The sequence below is a fragment of the Prinia subflava genome, chromosome 5 (assembly GCF_021018805.1).
Source record: "Prinia subflava isolate CZ2003 ecotype Zambia chromosome 5, Cam_Psub_1.2, whole genome shotgun sequence".
Taxonomy (NCBI): Eukaryota; Metazoa; Chordata; class Aves; order Passeriformes; family Cisticolidae; genus Prinia; species Prinia subflava.
This window is the reverse complement of record NC_086251.1, coordinates 49,204,233-49,219,283: the sequence shown is the minus strand read 5'-3', so window position 1 is coordinate 49,219,283 and position 15,051 is coordinate 49,204,233. Positions and strand designations below refer to the sequence as shown.

General features: G+C 43.1%; 1 protein-coding gene across 2 annotated transcripts in view; it reads right to left on the bottom strand.

The window, feature by feature from the left end:
* Window positions 1-12,455, bottom strand: part of TUNAR (TCL1 upstream neural differentiation-associated RNA) — a 168,841-nt gene extending 156,386 nt beyond the window's left edge. Inside the window, exon 1 of one of the 2 annotated variants that reach the window (XR_010080586.1) lies at window positions 11,552-12,455. The gene's annotated coding sequence lies outside the window, so the exon portion shown is untranslated. The remainder of the gene's footprint in view (window positions 1-11,551) is intronic. The other variant, XM_063399301.1, reaches the window with a different exon arrangement.
* Window positions 12,456-15,051: the final 2,596 nt, after the last annotated feature.

Here is a 15,051-nt window from a genome sequence, read left to right as displayed (position 1 = left end):
GCTTACACAGCACACAATACCTCAGACATTTCCACCCACACTCCTACCAATTAGTCAGAAAAAAAAATCCCTGCTGAGTTACCATTTTATCATATAAAAAATCCTAAATCCAGGTTTCACTTACCTGCTCAACATCATTTCTAAATCCTATTCAAGATGGCAAGAAAACATAAATTCCTAATTTTTAAATGCATGAACATTTTAACTTCTACAATTTTATCATAACTAAAGTGTTATTCCTATCCTATTTTCATACCTTCAGCTGATTTATCACACTAATTTATCTTACTTGATCACTCTGTTCCCAGGAACTAAATTCTGTGGTTAAATACTTGTTACAGACTCTCACTCATCCTGCAGTCTTGGGGAATGGGAAGGATCCTGAACCTGTTCCCTATACTTGGTTAATCTGGGCCAGCCAAGAGCAGGCAAACTCCCGAACAAAATAATTTGTATTAAAATTTGCAAGAGTCCACAAAAATATCAAACATTTTTTTAAGTCCTTGGCTGGAATGGCCGAGTCCTTGGCTGTCCTCACTGAAACTGCTGGGAAGAAAGAACAAGCACTACAAGGTTGTTAGTCATACCACTTGTTGCTTGCCTGAAAATGCCTAATTTGCTATAGCGATAAGCAGAGATGAGGAACCTGAACAGAATAAAAGCCTTGCTCTTTCTTTGGACTAGAATCTCAGGTGGATATTAGTATTTATAAATTCAAAGACTGCCACTGGTTCAGAGCTAAATTTCAGGCATTCATCCAAATTAAACCCAAAGCTTAAACCTTTTGACATGAGCATTGCTCTTCACCAAGCATTTGTGTAATTAATATACCTCTTTTTTTAAAACCTTTTAAAAAAACTCCCAACAACCCACAATTCAAAACTGTATCAAATGAGCTGGAAAAGTACAGAGAAAAGGAGGCATTCAGTGAGAGCCCAGAAGCCATAGCTCTGACTTATATAAGCAAAGGACAAGATGCGTCTTCTATATAGGAGAGTTTCTTTTCCTGTCATGATCCAAACTAAAAGTGATGGTGGGTTCATGTGTCAGATGAATTCCAAAAGAGGGACATTTTCTAGTAACAGCATTAGCCAACCCCAATGTGCATGGGACCATCGTTTTCCTCCCATCCCACTGCCAACATCAGCTGTTCTTCCCATCAGCCTGAGCCAAGTGAAATCTCTCCTTCCAGCAAACAACACCTGCTGAGGCACCTGCTGCCCTGAGGCAGGATGACTGACTGGTGACGTTTCCTAAACTTTGTTCTGACGTATTAAAGCTGTGACAGCATCTGGAGGAGCAAAAGGAGGGTAAAAATCAACTCAAATAATCACGAGAAGCAGTAGAAGTGGATGTGAAGGCAGAGGTCCTTGATTTCTGGTTATTTTAATCAAATTTTGCCTATGAAAATTTGCAAGTAAGAGACATTGGTGCTGGTTCAAATAAAGAAGGAAGCACAGAGAGCTGAGCTGAGGGAGGCATATGGATGGAGGAATTCACTTGAATTATCACACTTTCAATTACATTGCAAAACTTGTTTAAGTTATCTCCCACTTCAGGAAGTCAAAATTCCTGTCACCTTCCTCTGGGCACTTGCCTTCAGCAGCTTCTCTAGGATGTGAAACATCCACTTCTCCTAAGTGTTTCCCAAGAACACCGAACACTCTTCATCCAGCAAAACAATCTCTGCTCTGTCCCAAGCTCCAGGTCATGACAATTAGAGACAGGGAACACAGCTGGGTCCCTCACCAGGAATGGCTGACCACAGGGAGCCAGGGCCTCTCCCAGGAGCACACGGCATCCAGCAGGAGAGGATTCCTCAGAGGAACATGAGCACAGCACTGGCTGCCCCAGTGGAGTGGAGTTCACCTCTGGGCTCATGCAGCAGTCGTACCCTATCAACCCAGCAGGTCAAGCAGTGGTGGCATTGCAGTTTGTTTGCACACAGCAAACCTTGCTAATAGCTTTAGGCAGCACTCCTGACTGCAACAGGCAGCATGTGTGAGGGGAAACCTGGAGTGTGTAGGTGACTGCCTTAGGGAGCCTTGTCTGTGTGGAGAGACCAGGCCCAGGGATCCCAACTCTGCTCCTGCTTTTGCCACAGGGCTCCTGTGCAAACCCCCTGCCTGTACTGGACCCTGGTACTGTTCCTGGCATCACATTTGTTTTGACCCTCTCTTTATTACGCGTTGTAAGGTCATTTAGGATCCTGATAAACAAGGCACCACATGAAACACACATCAAATTGCCAGTGTCCTTTTGCCTGATCTCCTTAGAAGACCAAACAAATACACATGCCCCTCTGGAGGGATCTAAGCACAGAATAGTGATCATGACGAAACTGCTCACTGCCAACATCTGCTTAGCTCTTTCATCCCAATACCTCTATGGACTTTACTTGATATATAAATATGCATTTTTCCATATACATGTAGATATATGTGTGTGTATATATATGGAAATCAAGAATAAATAAGTGGACTCTGCTCAAAGTTTCAGTCATTCACACCACCTAGACACAGATAAAAAGCTAAATCTAATCAAAACAGTTGCAAATTCTGAGATTTTGGACAATTATAGAGGCAAAATAATATTGTTTAATGATATATCAATTTGACACCATTACCTTCTCACCAGACCCATCAACCCACAATGGTGAGAGCTGGATTCTACATGATATAAGTAAAATTAATCCCATTGGAATTAACTTAGTCAACATCCGTTGAAGACTTACCTTTTACTTTTCTACAATTACTTCTACTTTCAAATGTCCCCAGGGTGATGAATTGTGGATTTATACAAACGCTATTGCACTTCTCAGACTTTCACTGTTGCTGCACTTTTTCAGCTGTCCCAGTTTTCCTCCTCACATCTCCTTTTAAAACTTTGGCCGTATAATTCACTTAAGCTTCTAAATGAGATACCTCTATAAAGTGCATCTGGGTCAGCCAGCCTTAATTTGAAAATGTCATTACTCCCACACTAAACTTCTCCAATCAATCCCACAGCAGCCATCATGGTTTGTATGCCTCCCAGAACAACCCAAGTGAAACTGTGGTCTTTTTATCTTTCAAAAAGAATGAAAATAGGTGAAAAGGGTAAGAAAACATCACCCAGGTGGTGAAGACTCAAATTGTCCAGGGAAAAAGAGTGAGAAACTATGCTCATTTCCACAGATCTTTTTGGGCTGCAAAGGTGCAAAGTGACATCTGGGGAAAGGAAAAAACAGTAAGTTTTTAGCTTGTGCATAGCTCAGTTCCAACTCAACTATCTTTAAGTCAACATAATTTTGCAAAGTTCAGAAATATTCAAGATGCTCCCAAGGTTCAGAATATCCTTGTTGTGTCTCCCATACGGCCTTTCCTGCAGGAGAAAACTGTTTCTGGGTCAGTGGAGTTAAAAGGATTACATCTCATCTGAAGGTGGGATGCTTTTCACTTTCTTAACCCGAAAGTTAAGCAGCTACAAGCCTAGTGTCCCTCTGCAGCCAGTTTGATGAAAGGCGCCTTCAGAAGACACTTCTATTGCTCCTATAGTAGCTATCAAAAATAGGCTGAATACCTTGCCTTCTGGAGCTGCTTACCTACACATTTAACTCTAAATGTCTCTGGAAGCCAGACCTGTATCCGCAGCCATCAGGGACTGGGAGCAGCTGGAGGGGAAGGTGCCTCCATCCAGGTGTCTACATGTGAGTGCTGTGTGCAGGCTGCAGTCACTGGGAGAGTTTGCCCATACAGTGAGCAGACTAGAGAGCATTTCAGCCTACCCTTAAGCAGAAAACAAGGTTTGACTGTGTGGAGGTGTCTGGTGTCACCTGCAGCTTCCAGGACAGCAAAAGTCCTGTGCTAAATCTTCAGCTCTCTGGAGATGTCCCACTTACTCCAGGGCATCTCAAATGGCACCAGACGTGTGTCTGAGCAATTGAAGTGATGCTTGGACACCTCTCTGGACCACTCTGGCAGGACTGACCAAACACCTTTGACTACAAACCAAGAACAGACATTTCTACATTTCACATGGAGACAACTCCATGCAGTTTGCCTAACTCATGTTAAAACCTACTCAGGTTTTGCACACTGTTTGGGACATAGCAGCACCCAGCACACAGCAAAGTGCTTTTCAGCATGTGTATCCCACCACTTACTCCCTATAATCCCAAGGAGGACACAGACAGCACAAGCAAGCCTTGTGTCTCTGGCCACTTGTCACTGGTACTGCAGAAACAGGCTTGAGGACAAACCCTGCTCTGTGGGTTAATTAGTGTTAGCTCAGTGATTAAAAAAATTAGGTTAAGTCATTGATACAAGGGGAACAGAACCTGAGCCCTGGAGGAAGCATCTCCAGCAGGGTCATTAACAAAGCTTAAAGAGTCTCACAATTTCTGCTCTGGCATCATGACCACAGCCCCTGTACAAACTGATGTAAAAGGTCAGGGTCTCCTCCTGTCTGCTCTGCCCTAATTACAAGCAGAAGAGAAACATGAATGCCTCTTTGAATTTCATCAGAAAGCATACAGACTTGTGTTATCATGGTAATAAAGGTAATACACATTTGCTGAGCTCCAGTGGGGCATCAACAAAAGCAGCATGTTTGGATCAGTATTTTCCTAGCAGCTACACCAGACTCTGGATGCTCTGAGCTGTGCTTCAAGGTGGTAAAGAAAATATGGGTTCAAACTTATCATTCTACTGGCTGCTTATAAAGAAATGGTAGGAGATGTTTAAAATATGAGTGCAAGAACAGGCTCTTCAATCTCATGAACCAATCTAGAGTTAAGTGAGTGAATCACTCATCTGCTCTGTGAACTAATAAGAGGAGAAAATCAACTCTGAGAAACCAATTATAGTTCAACACTACCATCCTCCAGGATGTGATCTCAAAGTCAAGTAAGTCTCCAGAAATCAATGTCTGGGACTTGCTGGGAAAGTTCTGCAAGCCAGAATAGAGTAAACTTGTGTTCAGAAGATCTAAATGCACGCATTCAAACCAAAAAGGCAAGATGACAATATAGGATGGTCAACTAGAAGCAGGCATATAAAAACCAGGAGTTAAAATTACAGTAGTCAGATTAAATTTAGCATTTGAAATTCCATTCAAAGCAGGACAGTGAATAGAATGAAGTATTAACCCCACTACACTACAGTGAAACATGGATTTAGTTACCTAATAAACCTCAAGGTTTATTTATGAGAGGTTCCTGTCATATTCTCAAGATAATAGTTCCCAGTACTTTTTAGAAAAGATGTTGAAGGGCTTAATTGTGCATTCTTTATGATGTCCACAAGAAAAAATAATAGTGTCAGATAATAACCTCGAGGGGGCTCAGATGCAGTGTCCTATTTGGGACTGCATCATTTTGTGCTGAACTTGGAGACTGGCACTCCCTGGTGGAATACCTCAAAGCAGAAAGGACTTTAAACACCAAGGATTCAGTACTCATAGTCCCTGAAGTCCTTGAAATAAGGTCCCTCTGAGAGAGAGAGGCTCTATTTCATCCTCTGTGCCAGAGCTGCTGTATAAAGCACCATGGCCCTTTGCCTGGATTTGGAAGCCCCAGGCCTGATTTTCAGAGACCAAGCACCTAAAGTTCCAGCTGAACTCAGCAGTTCAGGAAAACAAACCCACAATAGCTGACCAGACAAAATTATATCCCTCTTCTGAGAAAAATCTGATTTAATTTTCTTTTAACTTTGGCTTCTCCAAATAGAAGACTATATAGTAAATTCTCCTCAACATGAGATTTGAAGTCTCACTCTCCTATGACATCTTTTTTGTGATGTAAAAATGGAAAACAACTTGCCCACCAGACTAAACATCCTTTAGCCTTGGGGGAAGGGGACAGGAAGAAAACCACAAACTGTTTAGTTACAATTTGCCTTATGCTGGCAGGATGATTAGAAAACATATATGTATTTTTGTGCTAGGTGAAGCCCAGATGAACAGTTACAACTTGGACATCTTAGAGGAGTTCACAAGGCATTAACAATAATTAACACAAAGCTTTTGCCCAAAACTGTATCTATAATCTCTATTTCCGATTCCATAGTCCTGCGACTGAGGACAATTTTCTTTGTCTTAATGATGAATAAAGTGGTTTTGAGAACTGCTCTGGGCAGCCATCACTGAGATCTTATTGTTTTATGTAGCCCAAAGTAGTTTTGGGTAAGGGAAGAAATGTCAGAGCTGTCTGCTATTCTGCTGATGTAGAAATAACAAGCTCACTGGGTGTTGGTCTGAGTCTCAGACATGAAAACCAGCCCAAAGAAGCATTTGCTGATGGCATTGATGTGCAAGTGGTTCAGGTTTTTTGTAGGATCTTAGTTCTCTTGAGCTTTGACAGTTATGGGTGTTTTCATAAATGGAAAGAAAGGACCCAAACCTACTGACCCTGAAGCGTTAGCCATTCAACTCTACTGTGGATCTGGAAAAGCCCACAAGCCCATATATCAGCAAACTGTCACATCAAGCAGCTGAATTCCTGTGTGATGACATGAGCCACAGCATTCCATGGCATCAGAAAGGGGAGACTTTTCTTGCAGAAAAGAGCATTGAAAAAGCTGAGCAGTGGGACCCTCGGGAGGCTGGGGAGCTGAGTGAATCAGCCATGCTCCTCTGCTCCATGCTGCCGTGGCAGAACTGACTTTGCATCCAAATTAGCTAATTTAAAAGTGTCCTGGGCACCTCTGCACCATCCTTTCCTCCCTTATGTGACTGCATAAGAAAATTTAAAGGAAAAGGCAAAACACAGTCTTTCTAAAATCTACAGCCTAGTTTATCATCCATAAATACAGCACTTCTCCAGGCATTTCCTGGCTGATGCTGTTCCCCACCAAATACCCAGTGAAATCCTAGAAGTGCTGTGTACTAGTGGTTATTAATATGAAGATAATTGCACAGAGCAAAGAGAAAAACAGCAGGATTATTCCAGAAGCCTTTAAATTTTTTTTTGTTATAATTTTTGTTACCATAAATCAGTACTTCCTAATCAGCAGAGCACACTGCGATGGTGAGCTGTACAAATCTCAAGAATGGGGCATGGCATCTTGTGCCTTCTAATTAGTTCTGCTGGCATAATTGACTCTGGCTGGGCACCCGAGTTGGTACAGCTGTGAGCTGACAGGGCTGTGAGGAGGCAGGAGCAGGTATAGAATGAGACAAGCAACAGCAGCATCGCACACCTCTGAGAGGGAGGCAGGGAAGGGAAGACCCTAGGACTGAGGGAAGAATACATAGAAGAGATCAGAAGAAAGAAAGAAGGACTGACAGGCAAAAACAAATGAGAAGGAGGTAGTAGTCCTGTTGTCTGCCTAAAAGAGCAAAGAACCTCTGACTGAAGTTGATGAAAACTGTACATTTGTATTAATAAAGGTTCTGAACATGAAATGTTTGTTAAAGATTTGGTGGTTGGTTGTTTGGGTTTTTAAGGTATTGCACAAAATCCTACTGGGTTTTTTTTCTCGGTGACACTGTCATTTTGTCAGCCTTCACTGACAGAATAGAAGCAGGGAAATACCTTTGAAGCAGGATGTGTGAACAAAAAACACAATAAGGAGTCCACAAATGATCCCAATTTGCATAAGATTAAGATAGGAAAAGACCTAGTTTTTAAGGGTAAAGGTATAGATTCTTATGGATTCCCTCTAAGGGAAGAGGTATGGGTTTTCCTCTCAGTGCATCCAGAGTATTCATTCAGAACTGTTGTTAAACAATGCTGACATTGACATTGTATCTAATTAATTCACGCATAGCATTGGGAGGGAAAATTAGTACATTCCCTCTTAGTTCTTCTTCTGAAATTAGATGCTTTGTCATATCATTTTCTGTTTTACTATAATTAAATTCCTTCTTTATTTTTTTTAAACAGTACTAGACCTGCTTCCAGTGAGCAGCAGTAGTAAAAAGCATTCTGCCAGCCAGCCCCTGCCTTTACCCAACAATTTGGAGGGTCTTAAATTTTTGCTCATATTTTTCTTTCCCCATGAATGATTTCAACACACAGATGCTATCTTGGTGTTACCCACAGGAAGAGCTTCCCACCACGGCTGCCACTGATATTCCTCAGCTCTTAGTTTCTGGCCTCCTGCAGTTCCCCCCAGCAAACTCTTCATCCTCTGTAGGATTTATAATTTAAAAGCAGTGTGTAAGCTTTCTCAAGAGTGTTCACCTTTTCAGACTCATGAGCCTGACAGACACACAGAAACAACCTCTGCTCAGCTTTCTCAGAGGCTGGAAATGGATCACTCAGCCCCTCATTGGCTCCTCACCTCCCAGGACAGCTGACACAGGGCTTGGCATCACACGGGTGGGATAACACAGAGCAGGAGCAAATCACAGGCCCCATGCAGCATGGAGATGTCAAGGGTGGTCAGGGCTCCTTTGGACATGCAGCCCAGCACAGCCTCATCAGACAAGAGATCTGCAGCAAGCTCCCCTCTCTTTGTTTCAGAGTATCTTGCCTAGGCCAAAGGTCCTTTGAGGTTTATCTAAATTACAGTGGTTCCTTCTTATTTGCCCATTACGAGCGTGTCCCATTCGGAGTTAAAACAGATTAACAATGAGGCATGACTCTTTACTGCAGAAGCTTTGCTCTTTAGGTACTATCATTTTTCTTTTTTTTTTTTTTTTCCTACTTTATATTCTGTCTTCAACCAGCTTATAAAACAGAAGTGTATGTCTGGGTATAGAGAGTATGTGCTTCCTCAAATTATCTCAATCCTGTGTTCAACTCTGGGTACAACTGTTACCTTCCACTTCTCCAGCGAAATAGCTGTTTTTAATTAAAGAAGGCATATTTTTGCTGCAGATCAGCTATTTCACACTAAGCTCCTTCAAAACTTTTCAATGTACCATCTGGAGCTGATGATTTGCTGCTTTTTCTATTATCGATTTGTTCCAGCTCTTCCTTCTGACATATCTTGATTACCAGAAAGGAGCAAGTCCCAGTAGGTATCACTCTGATATGCTCTGTGCCGAAGAGTGCTGCAAAAAACAAATCATTTAGATTCTCAGCAATGTCTTTATCTTCTTTAATTTCTGCCTTTAATCTCGGGTGATCCAGTTTCTTAACTACCAGTTAATTATTCCAACTCTTCTGACTAACAAACCTGAAGCATTATTATATTACAACTTCTTTAGTATTTTGCAGTGCACCATACTTCCTTTTTATTTCCTTTTCATCTAGTCTTTACACTAACTAATAAACTAATGTATCGAAAAACTAAGGTTAGATTTTCAGATTTGGAAGAGTTCTCTGACACTCAGTTGTACTGATTTCTTCTTTGTTTCCCCAGTATTACTGTTGCTGGCAACATACATGCCCTCCAGACACTATTATTGTTCTTAAGTGGAATTCATGGCATCTTCCTCTACTCTTCCCTCAGGAGCTTTTGTGACAAATCCTCTCAATACAACCAAAACCCAGATGCTCTGAAATTTCAGACATTTTTTGTACTTTATTTCCCGCTAAGCTATAGGACTATACAGGATATAGGTATCCCAGATATAGGATACAGTCCTGTATAGCCCTGCATAGGCATAGGGCTATACAGGACTATATTACATTAATATGTCTGCTTGCAGCTACAGATGCAATCTTGTCTTGAATTCCTTCCTTCATATTGATTAAAAACCAAAAATCAGGATATTGGGATGTAGGCACCTAAAAGGTGGCATTTTAATCTGAAATTTCATACTGACTCAATGCTCTGGCCCAAACTGGGAAAAAAAGGCACCTACCTCTTTTTTAATATTTTCCAAAGGCAGTAATTGGACAGCATCTGGCAAACCTGGGGTGTGTAAGCCATACCAGTAGCAACATGGGGTTGGAAACTGCTTGTCTGCAATACTGCAGTGATTAGAGCACTTTCTTCCAGACATGGAAATGCTGCATGGGAGGGAGGTCAAGCCATCATTGTCCATGTCAAATGAAGAACTTGGACACCTGGCAGGGAACTACGAGGGAAGAAGGCACACCCTTCCACTTGTTGGGACAGGGTTCCTGGCTCAGAAAGAACTGCAAAGCTTCTGGGGTGAAAGGAGGCCTGACACTATAGCTTGGTGATTTGGGGTCTCAGAGCAGAGAGGTCGCCTAGGTTTGAGTCGGTGGGCTCATCCTAAGCACTTTAGTTTATCCATAAGCTCAGTGTGAATTGGTCCCTAAAACAAAGCATGTAACTTACTGTCTGGTGCCTGCTGAGACCCATCTCCAACATGTAGGAAGAGCTTATCTTTCTGAGACAGAGATGTGTGGTACAATGTTAAAATTGTGGCCTGAGCCTTGAGCCATCTCCTGCTCCGAGCACTCACTCCTCAGGCCCAAGGAACATCCAGCTCTGCCTGAAAACTTGACAGTAGTTTGGCAGATTGAGCTGAACTGTACCTCAAGTTCACATGAAAAGCAAAGGAATTTGAACAGGCTTGCTTTGGGCTTGTTATACTCCTTCCTGAATTGCTGTTCTTTAGTATTTTTCCTCTGGTTTCCTTCTGCTGACACACCTAAACATGACTGGACAGCAGAGTTTCTCAATTGCTTCCCTATTCAGCTCATGCCAAATCATTACTCATGTAGCAAAAGCCCACACAAAATGTCAGCTGAGCTTTAAATCATTCATTGCTAAGAAAAAAAAGAAATAGAATCCTACCACTGGCCATTGAATTACTGTTAATGATTTAAAAAGAAAGGACTAGAAATGCAGCACGACAGAAATAGTCCTCAAATCCTTACACCACTGGCCTCCCCAGTGGTTCTGCTCCAAAAGAGGTGAGCCATCCTCTCTCTGATGGCTCTTTCCTCACCGGCCACTTCACCTCCACCACTGGCCATGCTCACTTCAGCCACAGAGAAATGGGTGCAACCAACTCAACATGGCTTGCTGACAGCACAGGGGTGGCTGCAATTAGGGAGGCCTTGTAACCCGCTCAGATACCTGCAGGAGGTTTGCTTTTGGCATCTCTGCCTGCGTGTAGAAAGATCTTCTTTTGGTTGTCACCCATTGAGACAGAAAAGACCTCACGCTGAAGAACTGGGCAGATAGATTTATATCACATATAAAACCCTGGTCACTGCCTGGTTACACATGCAGACATACTCAGAGGCAGAAGCCCTCCTGCAACTGGGGAAAGGCCTTTGATGTTCCCTTCCATCAAATATTCTTCCAGTACCCAGCCTGGTGACTTCATGTTGCTACAGTCACTCCCAGGGCATCCACTCACCTGTTCCAGTTCCCGCTGAGCATCTCTGGCCAGATTTGGAGCCTCTGAACCAAATGAGATGAGAGGATGCCAATAAAACAGCAAATCGACAGAAAACGTCACCACAGCCCTCTGACCTCTTGCTCTGCTGAGACACTCTGGACCGAAAGAACCCCGAATTCCCCTTTGCCGCCTCAAGCCCTCCCGCGCCGAGGCGCCCGCAGACCCCGGCGCTCACGGGGCCCACAGGTGCCCGGGTGGGGCGGGAGGGAGCGCCCCGTGTGCCCCGGCGGGGCCGGGCTGCCCGAGCTCCGCGCCCCTCGCTCCCCCCGGCTCGCCGTGAGGCCGCCCTGGCGCTTACCTTGGCCAGGCACGTGTGTGCGGGACGGGACGGGCCGAGGATGGCGCGGGGAAGCCGGCGGGGAAGCCGGCGGGTCCCCGAGGAGCCCCCGCTCTCCCCACGCCAGGCAGAGGCAGCGGGCGCCCGGCGAGCCCCGGCCGGGGCGCAGCGCTGCTCAGGCGGTGGCTCCGGTGAGGGCAGTGGGCTGTGAAGCTGCTCCCCGCCTCGGCGTTACCATCTCGCCAGCCACGCAGTCCCGGCGAAAAACATCGCCTTCAAGCGCTGCCGTCATCTCCACCCAGGGCGCCGGGCCGGCTGGCTGGGAGCGGCACCGCGCCCCGGAGCGCGGAACGCCCCGGTTCACACCGGCACCTTCCTCTCCCAAAAGAAAACCAGCACCCCAAAGAGTAACATACAACACAGACGGAAAACAGGGAGGACCGCATTGAAAGATGCTTCTGGGTCAGGGCTGTGCCGCTTCCCCGGTCCAACAGCACCATCTCCTGGGTGGCTCGCCCGGCTGCCGGCAGCGCACCCCAGAGCATCTCCCCGGGAAGACTCTCCACGGCTCTCCGCTGCCACGAACGCGTTTAGTTTATCTGCTTTCCTTTCAGGGGCTGTCAATATTTTTGCAAATGTTTCCTTTCACATTCTATTGCTCGTCTCGCATGAAGTATTACAGATGGATGAGTAAATAAATGAAATACTGAAGAAGTCTAGAATCTATTTTTTTTTTAATCAGCAGCAGTATAAGACATTCTGTTTCCTTCCTGAGCTGTGAAGCTTTATATATGTACCCAGTCTTCATGGAATCTATATCCCAGTCTACATCCTCTTTGAGGTAATCAAAAAGTGCTGCTTCTCAGAGAATACCTATATTTTCTTCAAGAAAAACAACAACAACAACAACAACTATTTGAAGAGCTGTTTTAGAGTTTACACAAGGGAAATGATGGAAAAGAGCAGAAACCATAGATTTCATAGTATTACCATTCAATGGGGAGATCTTGTCTGACAAGTGGTATTTTAAGGATACTCTTTGTAGTGTGTATTTGAAAGCTCTAAATCCTTGTTGAGACACATCCTGTAAAAGCATGTGGTTCTCACTCACTAGATCACAGGTTTAAGACTAAAGGCTCCAAAACTTTATTCTCTCTATAGCTATTACCATATAAGTAACAAATCACTTTTGCATTTCAGTTTTCATTAGTCTGTAAAGTTAAGATCTGTTTCACTGTTTTGAGGCTAAATTGTACATAAAATCCTTCACACTTTGAAGGCTTATATAATTAGCCAAATAAGTTTAAGTCAATGATTTTTTTTCAAGTCCAGTACTCATCCAAAGCCTGTTTTAGCTTAGTTTACTGTTAAATGCCTGGCAAAATTTTACAGAAGCTCATCATTAAAAGATGCTAAGTAGGTCCCTTGTCCAAGCTTTAAGTTAGGAGGGACAACATGCAACTATGAACACAGACACCCATGCCTGCACCTGTGCAGGAGCAGTCTCATGGCTTTGTGTGTAAAACTGCTGCAACAATGAAAAGGAAAAAACAATTTCCCCTGTTGTTTGCTAAAGTCACCTCTTTTAGTGGCAAAGTTGTTTCAAAATTCCTATTGAACTTGGCCTTTGGATTCTTCTTAGGTAATTATAAACCATCACCACCTGCATATACTTAAGGTAAACAAGTTCCTTTGGAAATTACATGATGTATTTCTACAGCTAGAAAAGCGTTTCTAGTGACTCCCTCCTTCTTTAAGTTTATTTACTCTGATTTTAAAGGTCTTAAAACATTAATGTCATTTGAGAATAAAAGTCGCCCTTAGAGGGTTTTGTTTCTTCTTGAAAGGGGACTATAAACCAGCAGCCTGCTGTTCTGCCAGCATTTCTATGTTCCAGTTAAGATGTGATCCTCAAAACTGGGAAGATAGAAATGCTTGTTAATTGCATTCATCTATGACTACCATGGATTTTATGGAGTACCATGGTCTTTCTAACTAAAACTCTTTGCTCCTGGCCTGCTTCCTTGCTTCAGAGAAACAAGACATAACAAGATGCTGGATGATTGAAAAAAAATGTTAAAAATAAAACCTGAATCTACTTAGCCATCACAGTCCTATTTTCTGTGTAACTAAAACCTGCTTTCCCTGGCTGATTCCAGGAAAGGCCTCAAGTATTTAAATCAGTGAGGACTTTCTATAGCCATGATCAGGTCACATCAGAGACAGCACTGCTTTGACAGAGCTAAGCAGCAGCCCAAGGAAAAAGCCAAAACCAGATAATGAACCACAGCCCTTTGCAGAGCAGTGTGCTCATCTCAGCTCTTTCAGCCGAAAAGCAAGCTTGACCTACCACCCAGCACCATTAACAATCCAAACCCTTTCCATTCTCTTCACCTTTCCTTATTGTCTATCCACCTTTGCTCACAGATTCCATAACTTACGGTGACACGTGTCTTGTAACTAATTACTGTTTTTTTCTTCCATAGTCCTGTAATATGGATATTGAACATCCCTGTGTAAGAAGATCTGGTTTCTGCAGAAGGGACATGCAAATCAGATTATACAGGGATTTATTGATCAGGCTGCCAGCTCTGCTTTTTAATATTGTCCATCTTAGATGCAGGCACTGCCAGAGTCTTACTGGGGATTCTTGGTGACAGCTCAGGAGAGATTTTCCTTGGTACAATTCTTTGATTTCATGTTCTCAAGCTTGGTTGTTTTCTATGCACTTTATTAGTATTGACAGGCTCCCAGAAAAGTCCTGTGAAAGATTTCTAGCCTCCTTTTTAAAGAGAACCAGAGATCTCAGTCAGAATATGAAAATAAGCCTACAAGTTTGTCAGACCTATAATAAAGGCACTTCAGTATTTCAGGGCATTTACATGGTATAGTTATCTTTTCAGAGCAGACAAGCAATGAAAAATATTGACCATGTCCAAATGTTTGCTAGCAAAATTAAGGCAAGTCATTAGGGCTGAGAAACACACTTGCCATGTAACTCACTAATACACCCATAGCTGTTAACAGCTGTTTTCTCAGGAAAACATCTTTTGTGTTAATTGATTTTAATGCTCCCAACACAAAATTAGCAGCACAATAGCAAGCGCTTGCAACCTGCTTCCTTCTGCTCTTCACCAGGACCAGTTCAAGAAGAGCAAAGAAACTTTATGTCCCACTTTTGTGAAGGTTTAAGATCATAGATCAACTTTGGAATATGAACGATCTCATTTGCTTAAACCAAAGCACCTTGTTTCATATCTAAGAGGTGTGAACTGCTAGCAAATACAAAAGATTATCTTACTTTGTGATCTGATGTACAGGTTGATCCACTCGGTTCAGCCTTTTAGCACAGCAGCAATACCAAGGGCATCCTCACAATAAAATGTAAATAATTACAGTAATGGTTTCCAGTTTGGCAAATGCTCATACTACAACCCTATAACAGAATAACAATCCCAGTAAGTTTACATGCATTCACAAGTATCTCACTGTAAGCTCTCAGCAGGGCCATCCAACCAAGA